Source organism: Chlorocebus sabaeus, chromosome 7, assembly GCF_047675955.1.
Source record: "Chlorocebus sabaeus isolate Y175 chromosome 7, mChlSab1.0.hap1, whole genome shotgun sequence".
Taxonomy (NCBI): Eukaryota; Metazoa; Chordata; class Mammalia; order Primates; family Cercopithecidae; genus Chlorocebus; species Chlorocebus sabaeus.
In genome coordinates, this window is record NC_132910.1 from 94055843 (window position 1) to 94079796 (window position 23954).

At 38.6% G+C, this 23954-nt stretch overlaps 1 protein-coding gene and 1 pseudogene across 1 annotated transcript in view; one reads left to right on the forward strand and one right to left on the reverse strand.

The window, feature by feature from the left end:
• LOC119619630 (lysM and putative peptidoglycan-binding domain-containing protein 4 pseudogene) overlaps window positions 1-20826 on the forward strand; it is a 32103-nt pseudogene extending 11277 nt beyond the window's left edge.
• LOC140712035 (uncharacterized) overlaps window positions 1-23954 on the reverse strand; it is a 223485-nt gene that overhangs the window by 60484 nt on the left and 139047 nt on the right. The gene's annotated exons all lie outside the window — the stretch shown is intronic.

Sequence of the window (23954 nt, forward strand, 5' to 3'; positions counted from 1 at the left end):
CGCCCTCTCCCTACCACAATGAAAGTTTTGAATCAAAACAAAAGTTGTGCTTTGACTTGTATGTGGAAAACATTATTACTTTTAGGAGATCAATTTCCTCTTAGGGAAATAAAAGTCTTCCTGTTTCCTTTCAGAAGGTCGTTAGTGGAGGCTACCTGATTCATGTAAACATGTGTGTTCAGGCCAGACTTTGCCTTGGAATCTGTCTGCCCAGCAACCACTGCTCTGCATCCTGTACTCCAGCTCACCTCCAACCCTGCTAGTTGCTTCTTGACTCTACTCTGTGTACTGAAGTCCACAATTTTCAGTCCCTATGGTGCAGTACTCACTTCAGGCATGACTCAGCACATTGTCAGCTGTGGTGGTCACAGGGAGAGACTCCTGCTTAAGGAAAGGTGAAGGAAGAGTAAAAAGAACTTAGTCTTGCAACTTGGGTACCATCTCAGTCACAGTAACACCAAGTGGAGTCCTAATGTTCACAACTCCAGGCCCTAGCTCCTGGACAGCATTTCTAGACCCACCCTGGACCAGAAGGAAACTTATTACCCTAAAGGGAAAGAGACAAGCCTGGCTTGATTCACCACTTTCTAACTAAAATACCCTTGGACCTTGAATAAATATCAGCAGTAGCCAGGCAATTGTCACCATAAGCCTTCAGAAAGGCCCAGTACTGTACTGGCTTCAGGTCTGACTCAGCATAGACCCAGTGGTGGTGGCCACAGGGGTGCTAAGTCATCCCTCCCCTAGCTGCAGGTAGCAGGGCATGAAGAGAGAGAGAGAGAGAGACTCTGTTTGTTTGGAGAAAGGTAAGGTTGGTGCAAAAATAATTGCAGATTTTGCCATTACTTTCAATAGCAAAAACCACAATTACTTTTGCACCAGCCTAATAATTCATAGAATTCTTTGGGCTCTTACCTAAAACCTCAAGGCAGTACCTCTACTAGTCTGCAAGAGTCACAGCATTACTGGCCTTGGAGTGCCCCCTAATGTAGATACGGCTGCAGCGATCAAGGACATAGATCACAACACAATTCCTTTTGAATACTTGGAAAATCTCCCCAAGAAGGATGGGTACAAACAAGCCCAGACTGCAAAGACCACAATAAATACCTGACTCTCCAATGCCCAGAAATCAACAAATACTCACAAACATCAAGTCCATTCCACAAGGGAGAGGGTCAACATGGCAGACTAGAAACAGCTCATGTGTGCCTCTCTCACAGGGAGCGGACAGAGTGGCTAGTGAACACTGACCTTGCAAGTTGATTGTCTAAGAAACCACATCAGGATCCATCTACACAGTGAGGGGACAGACAGAGCAGAAAGGAGCAAAGCTGGCCAGCAGCCCATCTGGGATCAGTGCAGAACCAAGAGAACCTTCTTAACATGGGAAAAAGGTGAGTGAGTGAGAGCCTCTGGAAAATTCACACTTCCCACAGGAACCTGTGCAAGTCTAGGAACATGAGAATCCCTCCGACCCCCAACCCTGGGCCTCTAAACTGCAGCAAATAGCCACCCGGAATTTTTGCAAAGGCAACACTCAAGTCCACGGGGACCTCTACAAGCCTTGGACCCTGGAACAGACCAGCACCAATGCAATAGCTCCAACAGAGACTGCAATCATTGTGCCCAGGAGCAGTAAGCTTGCTTCACATCCCTCACCAGACAAGGCTCAAAGCCAGTCTCCACACAGAAGCCCTGCTTCTGCCTGAATTCTGTAGGTAGGTGCAGCCTTCTGTTCCCCTGGGAAATATCTAGATGCCAGGTCAGGCAACTCCACCCACCCTGGGTGCTCAAAACCAGGTAAGTCATGTCTGCTAGAGCTTCCAGAAAGCAGTCCTGCTTCTGTCTGAACTTTGTGGCCAGGCACAGCCCTATGTTCCCCCAGGAAACAGTCAGGCAGCAAAGTAGGCAACTCAACCCACCTCTACCATGTGTAGCCAGGCAAGTTACCTGCTAGAGCTTCCAGCCCAGTAGTCCCACTTCCACCTGAATTCTGCCAGTAGGCTCAGTCTCCTATTCCCCCAGCAAACATCCAGACGGCAAGATGGGTGACTCCACCCACACCCACCACTTATAACCAAGCAGGCCACGCATGCTAGAGCCCGCAAGTGGTGGGTCAGGTGACTTCACACATTAACACTGCTCCTAGGTGAGACTTGCTAGCTTGGGCAGTGTCCAAGCAGTGGTGAGCTCTCTCTCTTAGACCACAAAGAGGGGTGAGATTCCTAGGTTTGCAGGCCAGTAGAAAAGCAGGGTGTGTCTCTCTCCACATGGCTGGTCTGGGAAGGGAACGGTCTGTCTGCCAACTGGAGGCCCTGCCTAAGGGAGTCCCATCTTCCAGAACACCTAACAAAAGAAACTTGGGGATGGAGTCAATGATTGGAAAGGGCTCCTCCAAGGCCCAGGAATGAATCAGCTGAAGGTGTCATCTTGCTCCTTCCGCACCACAGAGCATTACTGCCAACTAAGCCAAAACAAAACAGCCATGCAGCTGAGTAGGAGCCTATCTGTCAGCCAACACTCCTGAGCACCAAAGCAAAGATCCAGCCACAAATAAAGATTCTACACAAAGTTCTAGCATTCCGGAAACACCCAGATTGAAGCCTACTGACTATACTCAATTTACATCACAGTTAAAGGAAGACCAGCCCTCACACATGAGAGAGTACCAACATAAGAACCCTGGCAACTCAAAAGGCTGGTGTGCCCCCTTATCATCAAACACACTAGTCCCCCAGAAATGATTCTTGGCAAGATTGAGATGAATGAAATGACAGACATAGATTTCAAAACGGAATGGCATAGAAGCTCATTGGGATAAAGGAGAAAGTTGATACCCAAGGAAAGTTGAATCCAAGGAACTTAGTTAAACAACCTAGAAGCTGAAAGACGAAATACTCATTTTAAAAAAGAATCAAATTGTGAACTTCTGGAATTGAAAAGAAAATCACTTCAAGAATTTCACAATACAATCAGAAGTGTCAACAGCAGAATAGTTCAAGTTGAAAAGAAGAATCTCAGAGCTTGAAGACCAGTTCTTCAAATCAACTCAGACAAAAGTAATGAAAAAAGAATTTTAAAAATAAACAAAACTTCCAAGAAATGAGATTATGTAAAGAGACCTTTTTTTTTTTTTTTTTTTTTTGAGATGGAGTCTCACTCTGTCACCAGACTGGAGTGCTGTGGTACAGTCTGGGCTCACTGCAACTTCTGACTCTTGGGTCAAGCGATTCTCCTGCCTCAGCCTCCCAAGTAGCTGGGATTACAGGCACATGCCACCATGCCCAGCTAATTTTCCTTGTATTTTTAGTAGAGATGGGGTTTCACCACATTGGCTAGGATGGTCTCGATCTCCTGACTTCATGATCTGCCCTCCTCGGCCTCCCAAAGTGCTGGGCTTACAGATGTGACTCATTGGCATTCTTGAATGAGAGGAAAAGAGAGGATAAGCAACTTGGAAAATATATTTGAGGATATAGTCTGTGAAAATTTCCCTAAACTTGCTAAAGATGAGGTCGTACAGATTCAAGAAATAGAACAGATTCTTTAAGATACAACACAAGACAACCGTACCCAAGGCACATAGTCATCAGATTTACTAAGGTCAGTGCAGAAGAAAAAACCTTAAAGGCAGCAGTAGAAAACTGTCAGTTCACTTACAAAAAGAACCCCATCAGGCTAGAAGCAGAAGTCTCAGAAGAAACTCCACAAATTCCACAGACAAGAAGAGATTGGGCACCTATTTCAGCATTCTTTAAAAAAAAAAAAAAAAAGAAAGAAAGAAAGAAAGAAAGAGAAAGAAAGAAAGAAAGAAAGAAAGAAAGAAAGAAAGAAAGAAAGAAAGAAAGAAAGAAAGAAAGAAATTTTAGCCAAAGATACTATATCCTGTGAAACCAAACTTCATAAGTGAAGGAGAAATAAAATCCTCAAACAAGCAAGCACGAAGGGAATTTATTACCACCAGACCACCATTATGAAAGGTCTTTAAGGGAGTGCAAGACATAGAAACATTAGTGATGTTGAGCTTTTTTTCATATGTGTATTGGCCATTTGTATATCTTCTTTTGAGAATTGTCTATTTATGTCCTTAACCCACTTTTTGGTGTAATGTTTGTTTTCTTCTTGCCAATTTGCTTGAGCTCATTATAGATTCTGGATATTAGTCCTTTGTCAGACACATAGATTGTGAAGATTTTCTCCCATTCTGTGGGTTGTTTACTTTGCTGACTTTTCCTTTCGCGTGCAAAAGCTCTTCAGTTTAATTAAGTCCCAGCTAAATGAAAAAAATATACACACACAATGGAAAACTACTCAGCCATAAAAAGGAAAGAATTAATGGCATTCACAGCAACGTGGATGGAATTGGAGATTATTGTTCTAAGTGAAGTAACTCATGAATGGAAAATCAAGCATCGTATGTTCTCACTCATAAGTGGGAGCTAGGCTATGAGGACGTAAAAGCCTAAGAATGACACAATGGACTTTGAGAACTGATATGGTTTGGCTCTGTGTCCCCACCCAAATCTCATCTTGTAGCTCCCATAATTCCCACATGTTGTGGGAGGGACCCAGTGGGAGATGATTAAATCATGAGAGCAGGTCTTTTCCATGATGTTTTCATGACAGTGAATGGGTCTCGTGAGATCTAATGGTTTTTAAAATGGGAGTTCCTCTGCACAAGCTCTCTCTTTCAAAAAATTCAAAATCATAACAAGCATGTACTGAGACCATAGTGCAATAAAAATGGATATCAGTACCAAGAAGGTCTCTCAAAACTACACAAAACCATGGAACTTAAACAACTTGCTTCTGAATAACTCTTGAATGAACAATAAAATTAAGATAGAATCAAAAATATACATACGTAATTAATGAAAATAGAGATGCAACCTGCCAAAACCTTTGGGATGCAGCTAAAACAGTGCTAAGAGGAAAATGTATAGTACTAAAATGCCTTCACATCAAGATGTGATGACGACTTAACATCACAAGTAGAGGAATTAGAAGAAAATGAATAATTCAACCCCAAAGCTAGTAGAGGAAAATAAATAGCTAAAATCAGAGATGAACTGAATGAAACTGAGACACAGAAATCCATACAAAAGATCGATGAGATTAAGAGTTGATTTTTCAAAAGAATAAGCAACATTGATAGCTGATTAGCTAGACTAACAAACAAAAAGAAGATCCAAATAAGAACAATCAGAAATAACGAAGATGGCATCACAACTGATCTCACAGAAATTAAAAGATCCCCAGAGACTATTATTATGACTCTATGCACACATTTTAGAAAATCTAGAGGAAATGGCTGAATTCCTCAACATGGACACAGAAATCCTCAACAAAGTGCTAGGGAACTGAATCCAACAAAACATCAAAAAGTCAATCCACCACAATCAAGTAGGCTTTAACTCTGGGATGCAAGGTTGATTCCACATAAATCAATATGACTCACCACATTAAAATAATTAAAAACAAAAACCCTATGATCATCTCAATAGATACAGAAAAAGCCTTTGATAAAAATCCAACATCTCCTTCATGTTTGAAGAATAATTTTACTGGATGTATTTTTCTATGATAAAACTTCTTTTTTTTTCAGCACTTTAAATATGTCATGTCACTCTCTCTTGGCTTGTAAGATTTCCACTGAGAAGTCTGCTGCCAGACATATTAGAGTTCCTTTCTATGTTATTTGTTTCTTTTTCCTACAGATTTTATTATCCTTTCTTTATCCTTGATCTTTGGGAGTTTGCTTATTAAATGTCTTGAGGTAGTCTTATTTGGGATGACTCTGCTTACATAACCTTCTTATACTTGAATATTGAGCCGTCTATAACAAACCCACAGCCAACGTCATACTGAATGAACAAAAGCTGGAATCATTCCCCTGGAGGACTTGGAAACCTAGAAGAAATGGATAAATTCTTAGACACATACCACCTACCAAGATTGAATCATGAGGAAGTCTAAAACCCGAATAGACCAATAACAAGTAATGAAATCAAAGTCATAATAAAAAGTCTCCCAACAAAGAAAAGCCCAGAACTCAATAGCTTCACTGCTGAATTTTAATAAACATTTAAATAAGAACTAATACCACTCCTACTCAAGTTATTTCAAAAACTAGAGGAAAAGGGAATACTTCAAAACTCATTCTATGAGGCCAGTATTACCCTGATTCCAAAACATGATAATGACACATCAGAAAAGGAAACTACAGGCCAATATCCCTGATGAGCATTTATGTAAAAATCCTCAATAAAATACTAGCAAACTGAATTCAAGAACTCATTATGAAGATCATCTATCATGACCAGAGGGATTTACCCCAGGGATGCAAGGATAGTTCAACATATGCAAATCAATCGATGTGATACATCATATCAACAGAATGAAGGACAAAAACCACATGATCATTTCAATTAATGTTGAAAGGGCATTTGATAAAATTTAACATCCCTTCATAATAAAAATCCCTCAAAAACTGGGTATAGAAGGAACATACCTCAACATAATAAAAGCCGTATACAATATGCCTACAGCTAGTATTATACTGAATGAAGAAAAACTGAAAGCCTTTCCTCTAACATTTGGAACAAGAGAAGGATGCCCACTTTCACCACTATCATTGAACGTAGTACTGGAAGTCCTGGCTAGGGCGATCAGACAAGAGAAAGAAATAAAGGGTACCCAAATTGGAAAGGAAGACATCAAATTATCTTTGTTTGCAGATGAGATGATCTCATATTTGGAAAATCCTAAAGACTCCACCAGAAAAAAGAAAAACTGTTAAAATTGTTAAACAAATTCAGTAAAGTTGAAGGATACAAAATCAACACACAAAAATCAGTAGCATTTTTATGTGCCAACAGTGAATCATCTGAATATGAAATGAATAAAGTAATTTAATTCACAATAGCTAAAAATAAGATAAAAATACCTAGCAATAAACTTATTCAAAGAAGTGAAAAATCTGTATAATAAAAACTATAAAACACTGATGAAAGAAATTGAAGCGGACACAAAAAAATGGAAACATATCTCATATTCATGGGTTGGAAGAATTAATATTGTTCAAATGTCCATACTACCCAAAACAATACGCATATTTGATGCAATTCCTATCAAAATACTAATGGCATTCTTCACAGGAATAGAAAAAATAATCTTAAAATTTGTATGGAACCACGAAAGACCCAGTATAGCCAAAGCCATCCTCAGCAAAAAGAACAAAACTGGAGGAATCACATTCCCTGACTTCAAATTATGCTACAGAATTATGGTAACCAAAACCACATGATACTTGCACAAAAACAGGCACACTGACAAATGGAACAGACTAGAGAAACCAGAAATAAATCCATATAGTTATAGTGAACTTATTTTTAACAAAGATGCCAAGGACCTTAGGGAAATGACGGCCTCTTCAATAAATGGTGCTGGAAAAACTGGATAGCCATACACAGAAGAATGAAACTAGACCCTTATATCTCACCATATACGAAAATAAAATCAAAATAGACTAAATACTTAAATCTAAGACCTTAAGCTATGAAACTACTAAAAGAAACATTAGGGAAACTCTCAAGGACATTGGTTAAAGCAAAGATTTCTTGAGTTATACCCCATAAGCAGAGGAAATCAAAGCAAAAATGGACAAATGGGATCACATCAAGTTAAAAAGCTTCTGTAAAGCAAAGGAAACAATCAACAGCGACCCACAGAATGGAAAAACGTATTTGCAAATTGTCCATCTGACAAAGGATTAATTACCAGAATATATAAGGAGCTCAAGCAACTCCATAGGAAAAAATATCTAATAATCTGATTTTGAAATTTGATTTCACAAAAGAAGACATACAAATGGCAACAGGTATTTTCAAAAAGTGCTCAACATCATTGAGCATCTGAGAAATGCAAATCACAACTACGATGAGATATCAGCTCCCTCCAGTTAAAATGGCTTTGATCCAAAAGACAGGCAATAACAAATATTAGTGAGGATATGGAAGAAAGGAAACCCTCACACACTGTTGGTGGGAATGTAACCTAGTAGTACAGTCACTGGAGAACAGTATAGAGGTTCCTCAAAAATCTAAAATAAGAGCTATCATATGATCTAGCAATCCCACTGCTAGGTATATACCCAAAAGAAAGGAAATAAGTATAACAAAGATATCTGCATCACCATGTCTATTGCAGCACTATTCACAATAGCCAAGATTTGGAAGCAACCTAAGTATCCATCAACAAACAAATGGTTAAGGAAGTCTGTGGTACATATACATAATAGAGTACTATTCAGTCATTTAAAAAAATGAGATCTTGTTATTTGCAACAACAGGCATGGAACTGAAAGTCTTCATATTAAGTGAAGTAAGCCAGGTGCAGAAAGACAAACTTTGCATGTTCTCATTTATACATGATAGCTAAAAATGAAAGCAGTTGAACTCATGGAGACAGACAGTAGAATGATAGCTACCAGAGATTGGGAAGGATAGTAGATGGGGAGGAAGTGGGGATGGTTAATGGGCACAAACAATATCGTTAGATAGAATGAATAAGGTCTAATATTTAAGAGCACAACAGGGTCACCACAGTCAACAGTAATCTATTCTACATTTTAAAATAACAGAGTATAATTGGGATATTTACAACATGAAGAAATGATAAATGCTTGAGGTGATGGATACCACATCTACCTTGATGTGATTATTACACATTGTTTGCCTATATCAAAATATCTCATGTACCCCATAAATACATATATACCTACTGTATATCCATAAAAAAATTAAAATTAAAAACTTTAAGAAAACTAGGACATGAATCAACTCATTTAATCTTTTAAAAATCCTCTGAGACCAGTAATATTATTCCCATTTAACAGATATGGTTAAGTGACTTGATCCAGACCACACAGTTGGTCAATAGCAGGTCCTGGGGCTAAATGATCTGTGGTAGAAAACTTGTAAGATTCCCAACTATCATAAAATCCAACAAATGTAAACAATTTCAAGAAATATAATTTTAAAATAAAACCATATGAAAAAAACAAAAAACAAACAAAAATATAGCCTATCTGTGAGTGAAGCAATACTAGGAAAAGGAACTCTCATGGCCGTATCAAGAATATATATTTTTTTCTGATTTGTCTCAAACTCTGACTAAGGCAATGTTGTATCTAGATATTTCAGTGTTATGAGTTAATAAAGTCCAATTTTTCCCTAATTACTTTGAGTTTGGCTTCTATCAAAATTAACAAAAATATCTCTAGCTAATAGATTTATCAATTTACAGGATGATTTATTTTCAAAAATTTGTGAAAATCTGGGAAAAGGGCTTGCCTGGTGAGACTGTTCCCCACAAAAGCAGCTGAGGTAGGAGCCTGAATTACTCTCCCAGTTTGATTGAGGACTTGTAGAGGACCGTGCAGTATCAAGCATGAGGCCAGAAGATGATATAAGGCTAAATCATAGATATTAAAGTCACTAAGACCTATAGTAAATAGTCAGTCTGTTTTTGTGTTGCTATAAAGAAATATCTGAGGCTGATATTTCATAACTTATAAGGAAAAGAGGTTTATTTGGCTCATAGTTCACCAGGGCTATACAAGAAGCATGACACCAGCATTTGCTTCTTGTGAGGATCTCAGGAAGCTTCAAATTACGATGGAAGGGGAGTAGGAGTCAACATGTCACATGACGATAGCAGGAACAAGAAAGAGGGGAGGGGTAACATGCTCTTTTAAAGAACCAGCTCTCATGTCAGCTAGCAGAGCAAGAACTCACTTATTACCACTGGGACTGCACCAGCCCACTCACGAGGGATCCACCTCCATGACCCAAACACATCCCACCAGACCCCACCTCCAACACAGAGGACAAATTTCAACATAAGATTTGGCGGGGACAAATATCCAAGCTATATCAACATTGAGCTCATAAAACATTGAATTGGAGTTTTCTGAAAAACCGTGGAGAATTTGGCTTCATCTTTAAATTTGAGGTTTAAAAGAATAAGTGCAGAAGTATAAACTCAAGTGCAAAAAAGCAAAGAGGAAACAAGAAGTAAGATTAAGAATTCACAGGAATTCACAGAAATCAGGAGAAGATTCTCACAAGCTGTAAACTGGCGGTTCAGGACATGTTGAACCAGATCTTCAAATGGTATGGGGCACTAGATAACATCAATATTACAGGATTTTGTGAGACACATTTATCATTCATGATTACCTAGTCTGGACCCAAAAGGTCCCCATTTAATGACTGATTACGATCCAACCTTGCTGTTTCCAACTTTTCAGTAGACATCAATATTCCAGAGATTAGCTTCCTGTTTCTGATAGGGAGCTGGGTACCAAAGGTCAGGCTTGGATTGAAAGAAAAAGTTAAAAGATGGATGGAAAAAAGAAGACAGTTCTCACCAATCTCTACACCCTCTCAAACACCTTTTCAAGACACCTCCTCTGAAATCTATCCCCCACTTTACTGAATGTTCATTGTTTCCTTAAAGGAGAAACAAACCCAAAATCGAAAAACTTCACTCAGTTTTAGATAGAATTTATTCAGCAATTATTCTGTAACCATGAGGAAAAAGCAACCAATAAATGTTGGTCAAGTGGAAATATAGGAAAAGCCGTAGTATTTGATGACATGCTTGAGTAACTTAACTTATACACATTGTATTTCTTCTGTGTAACAAAAAGAAACCCCCATACTTTAAGCAACTCTTGACCAGGATTTTTGTCTCTTGCAATCAAACAAAATCCTGAATAGTACATATATAAAAGATGCAAAAGTGGACAGTGAAACAAAAACTTTTTAAATTTAGAAAATCTTCAGGAAGAAAAATAAAAAAAATTGTATGTGAATGCTGTGATTTAGGTCCCTCTAAGAAAATAACTGTCATGTATCATAATAAAGCTGCCAAGAGAAGTTAAAGGTGAAACAAATACTAAATAAAGTTAACAAAGATCTCATTCAGTGAAATGCTATTTGTACAAAGAGTAGTTGACCTTCAAAAGCCAGAATCTGCAAAGTTTTTAAGAGTTTGTAAACCACTGAGATAAATCCCCATTCAAAAGAAACAGTCCTTATATTGGATGATCTCATTCACGAAAGAAAACAAAAATATCACTTCAGTGCAACCTCTAAGAATGAAAAAGACGCAAAATATGTCTTTGGATGGGCTAGAGATTAGAGCAGAAATGTTTTTAAACGGCAAGAAGAAAATGATACAAAATATTCACGCTAAATATCTGACATTGAAATCTCCAGACAATTAGAAAAAAAAAAAAGAAAATCCTTTAATAGAGCCTACAGATTTCAAACTCACATGACAATTGTTCAGATTTCTTCTTTATTTAAAAAAAATCTGAAGAAGCTCTCAGATAAGGGTGCAAAAAAATGTATTATGTAACAAATAAATAAATTTTTAGAGAGTGTGTCAGCCAAAGTCTTTAGCAAAGCACTACTAAGCAGTAGCACTACTAATTCCATGTGAGACAGATATTTGCTCTCAATAGACCTCAGGCTACTCTACTGTAAAGGAGGAAAAGGAATTTGAACTAGATAATAGCTAAGACTCACTACAATCCTAAAACTCTTAAATAATACATTGCCTTATTACATAAATAATATGCATTCATTAGAGAACAAAGTATAAACACAGATTAGCAGAAGCAACAAGTGATTCTTGCCAAAACCAAGGTTATCTTCTTTGACAATTTATGTTCAAAACAATGAAACAGAGGTTTCAGAATACTGAGAGAGCTCAGTCAGATTTGTCTGTCTATTTTGTACCCAAGGTCAGATGTTTGGGTCAGATATTACCTAAACTGCTTCTCAACCATCTGCTAGTGAGACTTTCTCTTTCAAATATGCAGGTCATCTAGACCTCTTCCGGAATAAATATTAAGACAAAAAGGGGGGTTTTATAGTCAAACTTTGTGGGTACAATATGGAAATTTCTACAAAGCAGAATAATATTCCCATCTAATTGTACCTTCTTTTTCTTGGCTTCACTGAAGCACTGAAGAACAATTTTTTTCCCCTAATAAAATCATTAAAAGAACTATAAACCAAAACTCTAGAAGATAGGGCTGTAATACAGATCTTTTAGACCCTTTATCTTCTCTTAAACTGTTATGGTACTGAGCCTATTAGGAAAGCTAATGTTAATTCATTGGTCCCATTTTTCCCCCAGGAGAAGAAAGATTGTCACATGTTCTATGCTAAAACCTCTCCAGTCTATAACCAGGATGGTATGAGGGTCTTCTGAGACAGTTGCATTTCAACTGGCTTTTTGTCACTCACTTAACATATCAGAGGCATCTTTCCATCCATTAAATGTATCCCTGTATTATTATTATCATTATTATTATTTTATTTATTTATTTTTGAGACAGAATCTCACTCTGTCGCCCAGGCTGCAGTGCAATGGCATGATCTCAGCTCACTGCAAGCTCCGCCTCCCAGGTTCACGCCATTCTCCTGCCCCAGCCTCCCAAGTAGCTGAGACTACAGGCACACGCCGCCATGCCCGGCCAATTTTTTGGATTTTTTAATAGAGACAGGGTTTCACCGTGTTAGCCAGGATGGTCTTGATCCCCTGACCTTGTGATCTGCCAGCCTTGGCCTCCCAAAGTCCTGGGGATTACAGGCATGAGCCACCACGCCCAGCCTCATTATTTTTTTTAAGAATTACTTTCTTCCTATTTTTAATTACAATGTAATACCTCCTCCATTGTTTCATCTTGAACAATTTACTTAAAATAAAAGCTTCAATTTCCTCATCAGTAAATTTAGAATAATATAATCCTATCTTTTGTTGTGAAAATTAAAGAGAAAATTAATATGTGTCATTTATCACAGTGCTGGAAACATAGTATCATATTATAAGCATAAGATTTTTTTAAAAATTCAAACGGTATAGTAAATTATTAGTAAATTTTACTTTTACTAATACATATTAAAAGTAAATTTTACTTTTACTTTAAAAAAAGTAAAAAGAGCCTGTAGTCCTACCACCCATAGCAACTTCTTTTGGCATTTTCTTTTAGTCTTTATAGAACTTTCTCTAGACATATATATACACATGTAAGTGCTCACAGACACAAACTCATGCTTTTATTTTTTTGTCATTGTTTAGCAGTGTTATGTAAATATTTGTGTAATGTTGAGCATTGAGGATTTAATTAGCATAAATGTGACTTTATGAAAAGTCTCTATTGTATTCAGCCCCAACCAATGGAGCATTTATTTCATATAATGTTTGACACATTAAAAACTCAGTATAAAAATAATCTGAATATTTTTCACAGTTCATTAGAATATAATTTAACTTATAATTTGAAAAATGTATGTGTGGGCTTATATCAATTAAAATTATTTGCCTACAAGTAACAGAAAATGTAATTCAAATTGAATTTAACAATGGAAACATTTATATTGCCCTATAACTAGAAATTCAGAAATAGGGTGTTCATCAAGGTTGGCTTGATCTAGTATTTTGGGCTCAATTTATTTTGGTCTTGATCACTTTCAGATTTTAGATTCATCTCCATGCTGTTAACAAGATACAGAACTTCCTTGTATCACATTTACACATGAGAATGGCACAAGGTAAAGTTATGATTTACTTCTAGAAGTTATCTGGAAATTCAGCCATAATAGGTTAATAAGTATCAGGTTTAGCCTCCTGCAGTAAATAGCAACAAAGCAGAGCAAATATATGAGGTGGATGTTTTCAAGCATTAGACAAAAGAAAGCATGGGACAGTGATCTTTGGGAGAAGAAAAACACATAACACAAGTTCTACTTTTATTCCTGTTTTTGTTCTATGCACACTTTCAAACTGCCTCAGATAGAGGTATAATCTGAATCAGTCTTGCTGAATGTATAATATTAATATTAGAGTTAAGGATTGCTGAAACAGTAAGAATTGGCTAAACAGGGTGCCAGAGAGGAAGAGATTATGCAAAGAAGGAAACACATAAATATATTAGAAATTATCTTGAGTCTTTGGTCAGATCCTTAGTTGTGTATGCACAGGGTGGAATTCTGCAAGGCCTGATGGGGATCAACTACTGGAAGTCTTTAAGCTGAATAAAGATTCCAGAGAACATACAGTGCTGAGATTCTGACCACTCACAGACTTCATACAGCTTTCTAAGCATCAATATCTTTTAAACCTATTTTTTATGTGACATCAGAAAAGCCATAACTTAGGAATAGGGCATATCTTAGTCATAATGCAGGGCCTCTGTAGACTCACACAAACAAAGCTGAAAACAATCACTCTAAAGAATCACCAAATCTATAAATCAACTTTCTGCCAAAATAAAAATTGACACTTTGTAAAGAAAAACAACATAATTTAGACTCTCAACATGATTTTTAAAACGTGTAGCATACAGTAAAAAATTACTAGATGTAATTTGGCTCATAACCAGGAGAAAAAAGAAATCAATAGAAATACTCCTAGATATAATACACATGTTAAAATTAACAGGAGAAAATTTAAATTGATGATACTTTCACAACATCATGAGAATTTTTGAGTGCTAGCCACTTTGTCTATTCTCAAGTAGACAAATGTAAAATATCCCAAATACTCTCCCAATTTCCCAAATATAAAAGAAAATGTTATAATTTGATGTCTTCACTGTCAATCACCCCAGGTACAAAGGGGAAGACAGTTACCTTTGGAAAGGAAGAAACAGTAACTAGATCATATTAATAAAGCCTGACTGTGGGTCAACTTCATTTTGCCTACCTTACGCTGATATGGTGATGTTGGAAGATAAAAGATAGATAGGTGTTTGTGGGCATTAGAATTTGAAACAGAGCCTAAGAGAATGTGATTAAATGGCTTTTTACTGGATGCATTCTTTGGAACATACAACCTCCGGAGATTGAACCAGGAAGAAATAAAACTCCTGAACAGACCAATAATGAGTAGCAAGACTGAATCAGTATTTTAAAATCTCCTATCAAAAGAAAAGCCCAGGACCAGATGAGTTCACAGCCAAATTCTACCAAACCTATAAAAAAGAACTTACGCCAATCCTTCTGAAAGTATTTCAAAAAATCCAGGAGAAAGAAATTCTCCCCAATTAATTATTCAAGGCTAATATCATCCTGATACCAAAACCAGACAAAGTCACAACAAAAAAAGAAAACTACAGACCAATATCACTGATGAACATAGATGCAAAAATCATCAAAAAATACTAACAAATCAATCCAATAGACATCAAAAGGATAATACACCAAGATCAGGTGGAATTTATCCCAGGGACACAAGGACTGTTCAACATTTGCAAATCAATGTGATATATCACATAAACGGAGTTAAGAACAATAATCATATGATGATCTCATAGATGCAGGAAAAGCATTCAATAAAATTTAGCATCCCTTTATGATAAAAATCCTCAACAAACTAGGCATAGAAGGAACATACCTCAACATAATAAAGGCAACATGCAACAAACCCACAGATAACATATTTAACAGGAAAAAGTTGAAAGCATTCCCTCTAAGGAGTAGAAATAAGGAAATGATGCCCAATTTCACCACTATTACTCAACATAGTACTTGAAGTCCTCACCAGAGTAATCAGGCAAGAGTAAAAAATAAAAGGCACCCAAAATGAAAAGAGGAAGTCAAACTCTTCCTGTTTACTGATGGTATGATCTTATATCTAGGAAACCCTAAAGACTCCACCAGAAAACTTAGATTGATAAATGAATTCAGTACAGCTTCAGGATAAAAAAATCAGCATGCAAAAATCAGTAGGATTCTATACACCAATAATGATGTAGCTAAGGAACAAGTCAAAAATGCAATCTTACAGTAGCTACAAATAAAAAATAAAATAACTAGGAGTATATTTAACCAGGAAGGTGAAAAATCTCTACAAGAACTACAAAACCCTGATGAAAGAAATCATAGGTTATACAAACAAATGGAAAAAACATCCCATGCTCACGGATTAGAAGAATCATTATTGTTAAAATGACTAAACTGCCCAAAGTAATCTACAGATGTAATGCAATCCCTATCAAATTACCAATGTCATTTCTCACAGAATTAGAAAAAACAATTCTAAAATTTATATGGAACCAAAAAAGAACCTGAATAGCCAAAGCAATCATAAGCAAAAATAACACATCTGGAGGCATCATGCTACCTGACTTCAAATTATACAGCAAGGCTATAGTAACCAAAACAGTATGGTTACTATAGCCATGCTGGTAAAAATAAAATAAAATAAACATTCAGATCTCAATGGAGCAGAATAAAGGACCCAGAAATAAAGCCACATTCATACAATCAACTGATCTTCTACAAAGTCAATAAAAATATGCATAGGGAAGGATACTCTATTCAATAAATGGTATTTGCAAAATTGGGTAATCATATGCAGAAGCATGAAAATGGACCTATATCTTTCACCACACACAAAAATTAACTTAGGATAAAATTAAAGACTTAAACATAATACCTGAAACTATAAAAATCCCTCAAAGAAAACCGAGGAAAAACTCTTCTGAACAATGGCCATGCAAAGTCGTTATGACTAAGTCCTCAAAAGCAAATGCAACAAAAACAAAAATAGACAAATGGGACTTAAACTAAAAGGCTTCTGCACAGCAAAAGAAACAATCAATAGAGTAAACAGAAAACCTACAGAATGAGAAAAAATATTTGCAAACTATGTATCTGACAAAGGGCTAATATCCAGGATCTACAGGCAACTCACACAAATCAATAAGGAAATAAAACAAATAACCCCATTTAAAAAATGGGCAAAGGAAATGAACATTTTTCAAAGAAGATATACAAATGGTGAACAAGCATATGAAAAAATAAACATCACTAATCATCAGGGAAATGCAAATTAAAACCACAATAAGATATTATCTTATACCAATCAGAATGGCTATTATTAAAAAGTCAAAAATAAACCAGGTATTGGTGAGGATGTGGAGAAAAGGGAATGCTTATACACTGTCAGTGGGATGTAAATTAGTACAACATTTATGGAAACAGTATGGAGAGTTCTCAAAGAGCTAAAATGAGAACTACCATTCAATCCAGCATTTTCACTATTGGGTATATACCCAAAGGAAAAGAAGTCATTATATCAAAAAGATACCTGACACAGGGCATGGTGGCTCACGCCTGCAATCCCAACATTCTGGGAGGCCAAGGCAGGCAGATAACCTGAGGTCAGGAGTTCGAGACCAGCCTGACCAACATGGAGAAACCCCATCTCTACTAAAAATACAAAATTAGGCGTGGTGGCGCATGCCTGTAATCCCAGCTACTAGGGAGACTGAGGCAGGAGAATCACTTGAACCTGGGAGGTGGAGGTTGTGGTAAGCCAAAATTGCACCACTGCACTCCAGCCTGAGCAACAAGAGTGAAACTGTCGCAAAAAAAAAAATAAATAATAAAAGATACCTGCACCCATATGTTTATCGCAGCACTATTCACAATATCAAAGATATGGAATCAACCAAAGTGTCCATTAAAAGGGGACTGAATAAAGAAAATGTTTTTATATTTTAGAAAAAGAAAATGTTTTATTTATACACATACACTATGAAATACTACTCAACCATAAAAAGAATGAAATTATGTCTTTTGCAGCAACACAGATCGAACTGAAGGCCATTGTCTTAAGGGAAATAACCTATATTGCATGTTCTTACTTACAAGTAGGAGCTAAACAATGGGTACACATGGACATACAAAGTGGAATTATAGACACTGGAGACTACAAAATGTGGAAGGATGGGAGGGAGGTGAGGGCTTAAAAATTACCTATTGGGTACGATGTTCACTATTTAGTTGATGGGTACACTAAAAGCCCAGACTTCACCACTATGCAATATATGCATGTAAGAAATCTGCACTTGTATGCCTTAAATAGTCATGTATTTGATTGTAAAACTTATTTCCCAAATCAGCCAAGATTCATTCAGAAAAGCAAAATTCATTTTACCTGTTTCAAGCAACAGGATGTTACATCCGGTAACTTTGATGATTACAAAATCAGTGGAAGGACTGGTGGAATGAAGGTCAGAAAAAGCCAGCACTAACTCTCGGGGTAACCAGTGGCTTTCAGAAACTTCAAAGGTTACAAGCATTGCAAGATATAGCTGGCAATGAACACAGGTGCTCTTGCTCCATGGTAGGTGATATTCAAGTAAATGCCCAGAGACCTCTACAAAAAGGCCTGTCTCAGATTGCTCCTCATGAATCTATCCACTGCTGCTGAAGCAGTCTTTAGTCTTTCAAATAACATACAGACGCTTCTCAATGATAGAATCTAACCCAGAATTCTGCTGGCCAGGATTCTGAAAATTTTGTTTCCAGGCATCCAATTTCCACTAAACAGGAAAGATTCTAGAAGAAAGAAAATGCCTCTGAGTTGCCTATAAGCCATCAGAAATATCTTCCATCACCCCTGTTTATCAAGACTTACATGCATTGTGTTTGCAAAATACTTTCACACACTTTTTTTTTTTTTTTGAAACACAGTCTCACTCCATCACTCAGGCTGGAGTGCAGTGGTGAGATCTTGGCTCACTGCAACCTCTCCACCTCCTGGGTTCAAGTCATTCTCATGCCTCAGCCTCCCGAGTAGCTGGAATTTCAGGCACACACCTCCACAGCCAGCTAATTTTTGTAGTTTTTGTAGAGACAGTGCTCCTCCCGCCTCGGCCTCCCAAAGTGCTGGGATTATAGGCATGAGCCACCACGCCCGGCCTATTTTCTTACTTGAGTTTCACCATAACATTTTGTGCTCATATGGCTGATGTTGTTACCCTTAATTTACATTTGCCTTTTCTTTATTCATTCTACAATGTGCTGTTGGCCCAAAGACGCTGAGTTGTATTCCAGCAGATGCATTCTAATCAAGGAAATTTTTTGACTCTAAGGTCGCAATTGAACTTCCACATCAAATGGTGTGATAGTGAAGGTCACTAATAGTAGTACCCAAGTGAACTTACAAGTTTAGTTCTTCAAATTGTACTTTATTTATGTTATCTTCAAATATGAGAATTCTTAATATTTCTAACTTTATATTAATGAGGAATAATTGTGCAGACTTCTCTTACAAATGTGAAAAGGACTGAAAAGTTATACAGTCAGACTTTCACTACCTACCAGTAATCACTTGCAAGATCAAGTTGGGCAGCATACAGAAAGTTTTTGAACATTTAATCAACAAACCTAAACACATAAAGTAGCAATGGTAAATGGTACAGTTAATATTAAGATACAAACACATATAAAATAGTTCTTGTGTGGCATGGGGAATTGAGAAAACAAGAGAAATAATCAATGCAACCAATGAATCACAAACCATGGCATCTCAAGGAGTTCTATTAAAAGTAATGGCAAAAACCGCAATTACTTTTGCACCAACCTATATAAGACCTGTATATTCTGTCACTAACAGTTCCAACAATATAAATTTAAATTTGGCTGAGGTACCGGGCCTGGAGGAGAGGTTCACAGTCCTGGCTGGGGGTCTGTGTGGTCTCAGTCTCCCAGCCTGCCTCACTCCTTGGTTTGGGGCCAGGCCACCATTCCCGAGGCTCCTGGGTGACCCTTCTGCAGCTGGACGGGTGGTGACCCTGACTGTCCAGGGCTGGACCCCGGGGCTGAGGTCCTGTCTTTGTGGAATGTTGGGGCCCCACCCTTACAAGCCTTGGGGTTGACTGCTCCACATGCATTTTTGTGTGAGCTTCCATTTAGGAATCCCCTCCTTTCACAGAAGGGGCCAGCCTGACCAATATGGTGAAACCCTGTCTCTATTAAAAATACAAAAATTAGCCAAGTGTGGTGGCACATGCCTGTAATCTCAGCTACTGGGGAGGCTAAGGCAGGAGAATCACTTGAACTCAGAAGGCAGAGGTTGCAGTGAGCCGACATCATGCCACTGCATTCCAACCTGGGCAACAGAGCGAGACTCCGTCTCAAAAAACAAAACAAAAAAAGAATGCCAATGGGGCCTCCTCTGAGGAAGACTCACCCTCACACCCTGTAGTTCTGCGGCCCTGGACAAGGAGCCCGGAAGAGCAGTATCTACCAGCCCCACCAGCCAGGAGCAGGTGCTAGTGCCACTGCAACAGGGGCAGGCCCAGGAGGACAGCCTCAACAAGCTGGCTTTGCAGTACAGCTGCAAAGTCGCAGATATCAAGGTCAACAACTTCATGAGAGTTGTTGACCTTTCAGACTTACACGCCATTACGATTCCAGTGAAAAACAACGGGATCCTAACAGAGACTCACAAATAACTAAAACCCCTTCTGAGCCCATTTGCAGAGACCGAAGTGACCATAGAACTGCCAAATCCAGACAGCAGCCACAGACACTGATGCCCAGGCCAGTCAACTGATGGATTTCTTTAAGGAGATTGACCAGAATATTGAGAGTGCATTGCAGTCACAAATCTTTTTATGGGAAAGTTACTGCATAGAGACTCTCCTATCAGCAATTGCTCCCAGCTCCTCCAAAGATGCCAACAAATGGTGCAGACTGTGGAATTCAGTGATGGAATGTCTTTTTTATCATGCTTCTAGTTGGGATTGTTTTACCCATCTTTCATTTGGTCTATTTTAAAATACAGGCTACTGGCAAGACACCTAATAGCATGAACACAGCTCCTGTCCCCAGTGGTTCCGTGGCAATGAGTACAATGCCAGGGCAAATCCCCCCGTGAGTGATTCCAGAGACAACCACAACCTCTTCAGATAGCCAGTTCAGTCAGACCACCCAGCCAGGGAACTAAGCTTTGTTTTTAAAGAACCCACCCAGCTTTTGCAATTGGCTCTTGAAGTGCATCAGCTGTCACTGGCCACATCCTAGAGGTGCTGCATTTTATGTCATGGGAAGGATGGACACGTTTCAGAAGTCACCACAGTGTTCTCAATTGCAGTGACCCTGAGGAATGGCCTTACCCAACCCAAGCCTCCAGGATCAAAAGCACCAGCACCCTTAGCCTCTTCTATCCAGAGAGGATCAGCAGCAAGGCATTTACATGTGACAGATGGTTATTTCTTGTAGACATTTAGTGGACTGGCCATGTCTTCACAGCAGCACTGTGTGGGTCCCCAAGGTGGATATGCTTGGAGAGAAAGGAATGGCCTCGACCAAGGGACCTGTAGTGTGGGAGCCCCTGTGATTGGTGTGGGTTGTCTGGTTGTTGCAGTTTCCCTACTCGCTGGGGAGCAGGGACTGGCTCTGAGAAGGGTTGTTCTCTGTCTCCCTGGCAAAGGTGCTGTGGAATAGTCTTGGCATGTGATCCGTTTTAGAGAATGACAAATTACAATTGCAACAAGCCCTACTTCATATTTGCCTCATCAGTTAGTCTTTTTGAGGCAATCCCACTTCTAGAATTGAAAAAGCCCCAAGTCCAAACTGTGCACTGTTGAATAAAGGGCAGTTCTGCCCCTGTCCTTTTAGAGCTGTTTAGTCTGACACGCAGGCACGTCTCAAGCCAAGCATACGCACACAGAGCCGTTGCCCAGTTCCGCAGAGGCTCCCTAGATTCTCCCAGGCGGCCTCCTTGGAAGGAGCGCTTGCTGGCCAGCATCTGCAGAGGAGGATGGGTGCCTGTTGCTGAGGTGCCAGCATGGATATCTATCTGAAGCTGCGCAGTCGCCAGGCCAGTGCTGCTGAGAGTAGCAGCTCCTGTATTATTTGGCACAGGGTGTTCCCTGCTGCTTCCTTAACTCAGTTCTTAGGAACTGTAGTGTCACAGCACGAGAGTGTGTCCCTAAAATAACACTCTATATACACTGTAGCTCGTAATGTTAAAGGACCAAATGCTTCATGGAGGGGCTAGAGGTGACCCTTGCCATCGAAAGGCCATCAAAACATGGGGCCTGATACCTGAGGGAAGAGGCCTGCAGTTTACCTGGTCCTCCTCCCTGCCAGGGCAACAGCAGTGCTGTGGATGGGCTGGAGGTGAGAGCCTGCTGCTGCCTTGGAGTCAGTGGCCTGTAGCACAGAGGGACGGGGAGGGGTGGAGGTGGCTGGTGGCCCAGCCTCCTAGGGATACAGACAGGAGGAAAAACCACTGCACAAATGCTGGGCTTAGGGATAGTTATGGCCTTTGACACATCAGGCCTGGAGAGAATTTTAAAAGATCTCACCATGTGCGAGGATGCGAGTGTGGCCAAGGAGTACTTGAGATTGGCTTCCAATTTCTCTCATCTCAGTTGTGTGAAAAAAGTCAATTGGCCTAGGGCTCAATTGGCAAATTCAAATTATCTTCAATGATAAATGTTTTCTTAGACACCAGAATGATCTTCAGGATAAAAAGAACTTCTGAACTTTTGCTACAGGAAATGTGTTAATCATGTAAGTGCTTTTCCAGCCAAATATCTGTGCTCTCTGGGCCATTAAGGGCCACAGCTTCCTCTAACATCTGCCACCAGAACTTCACCAGGCAGGGCCTGGAGTCCCATGGGAAAAATCACTTTTTCCAGGCAAAGAATGAATGTATCCTTTACTTTCCTCAAGTGGAATGAAATAATTTCTTCTATGAAAAAATAAAAAAAAATTAAATGTAATCTTTTAATAATTTTTCTTTTTATCAATATGTCAATACATTTGAACCATACCTTTTCTAAACTTTCTAGCAGAAAATATTGATACATAGATATTTTTATGTGATTAGCAAATTAATGCCAGGACAGTCAAAGAAAATTTAAATTTTAATAAAATAGGTAGCAGTACAAATAATAATACCACTGATAGATTACTTCTGGGAGTAAGTTGCCAACTAATCAGACAATGTAAAAGTAAAAGTTGTCATAAAAACTTTACATTAAAAAGAGAAATAATTTTATCCTATTATCTATTGAACAAAAAACATTTTGTGATCTAGACACGCAAATAAAAGTGACTTTAATGACATTTATTTCTCCTCCTTCTCCTTCACTTTATTCTGCCCCCTTCCTCTCCCATTCTTCCTCCTAATACCCTTCTCCATTTTATCCTCTTCTTTCCTTCAACTCCTCCTCATCCTTTCATTGTTCTTCTCAATCTCCCTTCCTCCTTCTCCTCTCAGGTCCTAAGATTTCCTACTAACTAAAATTGGCAAGGCTGGGTGTGGTGGCTCACACCTGTAATCCCACCACTTTGGGATGTGGAAGCAGGCAGATCCCTTCAACTTAGGAGTTTGAGACCTGCCTGGGCAACATGGCAAAACCCTGTCTCTACCAAAAAAAAATTACCTGGGTGTGGTGGCACATCCCTGTAGTCCCAGATACTCGGGAGGCTGAGGTGAGGAGATCTCCTGAGTCTGGGAATTTGAGCGGAATTAACCTATGTGGCAGAGACTGGCTAGATGCATATAAAGAGAATGACCCTCACAAACAGAAAGTTGTTTAGCAGAATAGTGACATAAACAATAATTTTTAAGTGTAATACTCATTAAAATCAGTTCTTAAAAACCCATTTTTAAAAACACGGATAGAGTGCCTCATGGGTATCAAACACAGTCTTAAGTATTTGAAAAACATTTTATCCTGCCAAATTGCACATGATGTAGTTAACTAAATCAAGATTCAAACCCAGGCCAGTTCAGATGCATGTCTATGCTGCTTCCTCTAGTTTATTCTTATTGGGGACTTTCATTTACACCTGTGCTCTGGTCTACTTACCAATTGCCTTTGAATTAACTGCTATTTAAACTAATTAGAGGAATAACTTCCATTTGCCTTCAAGTCTCCCAATCAACTAGAATTATCTGCTGCTCCTTCTGACATTGTTACATCCTCATTATTTACCACCTCTCTCTTCAAAGCAGACGATTGAAAACTCCTGTCACGTGAGCACTTCTTAACTCCATTTATGCATCTTTTTTATTTAATTGGGAAAAAGTTTCTATGCCACTCTCAGAGGAACGAG